This window comes from Macadamia integrifolia, chromosome 4, assembly GCF_013358625.1.
Source record: "Macadamia integrifolia cultivar HAES 741 chromosome 4, SCU_Mint_v3, whole genome shotgun sequence".
NCBI lineage: Eukaryota > Viridiplantae > Streptophyta > Magnoliopsida > Proteales > Proteaceae > Macadamia > Macadamia integrifolia.
Genome location: NC_056560.1, coordinates 19400057 through 19402113, shown reverse-complemented (window position 1 = coordinate 19402113; position 2057 = coordinate 19400057). Strand labels below are relative to the sequence as shown.

General features: G+C 36.4%; 1 protein-coding gene across 3 annotated transcripts in view; it reads right to left on the bottom strand.

Annotated features, from left to right (window-relative positions):
- Positions 1–2057, bottom strand: part of LOC122076862 (protein RER1B-like) — a 6665-nt gene that overhangs the window by 2750 nt on the left and 1858 nt on the right. The gene's annotated exons all lie outside the window — the stretch shown is intronic.

Sequence of the window (2057 nt, the reverse complement as noted above, 5' to 3'; positions counted from 1 at the left end):
CCCCCCCCCCCCAGAAAAAAGAAAAAAAATTACCAACCTTCCAGTAGTCTAAAATTTGCTTAAACATAGCTCATTGCTTACTTGTACCTTCTTTCAACAAAAACAGCTAGAGTTTCAGAGGCCTCGGTATACTTTTTGGAATTTCCAGGTTTTCACAAGAGGAAAGAAACACTTGCTCACGGTAAAAGTATTGGGTTAAGAAATCAATTCCTCCTTTTCACTATTTTCTTCATGAGTAGCAACCGACAAGGTCTGTAACTGTTCTTACACAAATTTCAGAAATTTGGGACATAATTCAACATTTTTCCTCATAAAAATAAAATGATGCTTCATCCAGCAAACTTATCCTTGACATCCACAATAGTTACACGGTGACAATAAATCACTCATTTAGATACAACTCAATACATAGAGCATTTTATAGTTTAGCAAGGTGAAAGCTAAGCAATTTCTTTTGGATTAGCAATGCAACTAATTGATCTTCCAGAAGGAACAAGAACAACCAAAAAAGTTGAATGTAATAAAACTATAAATGAGGAAAGGGAGTATGCCAGGCACCTAGTTCTGCCATGCAGTAAGCTCGACGGTGCTGAAATTTTGTGGGCAGGTAGGCCTGAAGGTACCTAGCCCACGTGTCAAGTTTCAACCAAACTGAGTTGGCCACGTCGCAAAACAAATCATTACAAATCCAGGTTTATGAATAGGGTGCATAGGACTATGGAAGTTGCTTCGACATACACAGGAGGGCAACTCCAAATTGAATTTCAGGGTGAAACTTAAACATGGCCAATTGATGCAGATAAAACACAAAAGTGGGATAAGCCTTGGTTGGGGTCTATACATGTTAGGTAAATCGAAATTGAATTTTAGGGTGAAATTTGAACATGGCCTATTGATACAAATAAAACACAAAAGTAGGCTTATTTTAGTGAAGATAAGCCTTGGGTTGGTACTATACATGTTATGCCTTTAGTCCAATGGATTTTTATTGTAAAAGGGCACTTTAATGGGCCTAAAATATGGGTAGGAAGAATGAATACGGGATTTATTAAGTTATGGGGTCTAGTTAGAGTCCTATTCCTCTATTTTTAAATAATAGTACAGTGTTTTAGTTGGGATGGATCAGGTTTCTATGAGACCAGCCTTATTTCCAGTTGTTTTCTTCATTATTTTATAGCATCCTAGTAACTTAAGATCACCTCTAAAGTAAGCTATTAGATGGAGGAGTTTTAGGCTTAGTTTGAGCCTTGTTTTGAATCTCTTATATAAGTTTGTAAGGGGCTACGGCCCTGCTCATGAATTTGATGAATGAGATTATGGCTTCAGCCTTTGACTTAGTAGTGATTCAGTACCTCCCTGCTGTGGTGATTCAGTAGGATCCCTGAAGTGGTGATTCAGCAACCTCACTGCTAGAGAATTCTTGAACACATAACCCCTTCTTTCTTATATTCTTCTTCTTCAATCAAACAGGTCAATCTCAGCATTTCACTGTTTTATGAAATTCTTTCTTCATGTAGGAATTCTGAATTTCTATGTCATAGAACCTGATTTTCCAACTCTGATTTCAGAACTATCTATCGGATTTTATTTATATCTTATTCCTTCTTTCAAAACCAGTATCTTGCTATCAATTTCAATAGTGTCTTACATCTGGTTTGATTTCTCAGCTCTTCTCTGTTTTAGCTTACATTCTGAAATCTGGACTCAGATTAGTGTTCCACTATTACTTTTAAATCTGGCTGCTGTTTGACCACATCTTAGTTGCTGAATTGAAGCATTAAAATTCTGAACATTGATTCTGCTAAAGGTTTTCAAGTTTCCATCTTTTAGTAGGATTTCATCATATTGTCAGTTCCACCTTCAAATCTAATCATTAGATCTTTGTCAAGCAGGATTGCTATTTTGTTTAATCTTTAAACCAAACTCTTTCAATCAATCTCTTAAATAGACTTTTGTGGACCTGAATATACTTCCTGTTTAACAGGAATAGAAAGAGTGGATTTTAAAACAAAATCCCATGAATAATTAAATGCATGAGTTGGGCCGGGGGGGGGGGG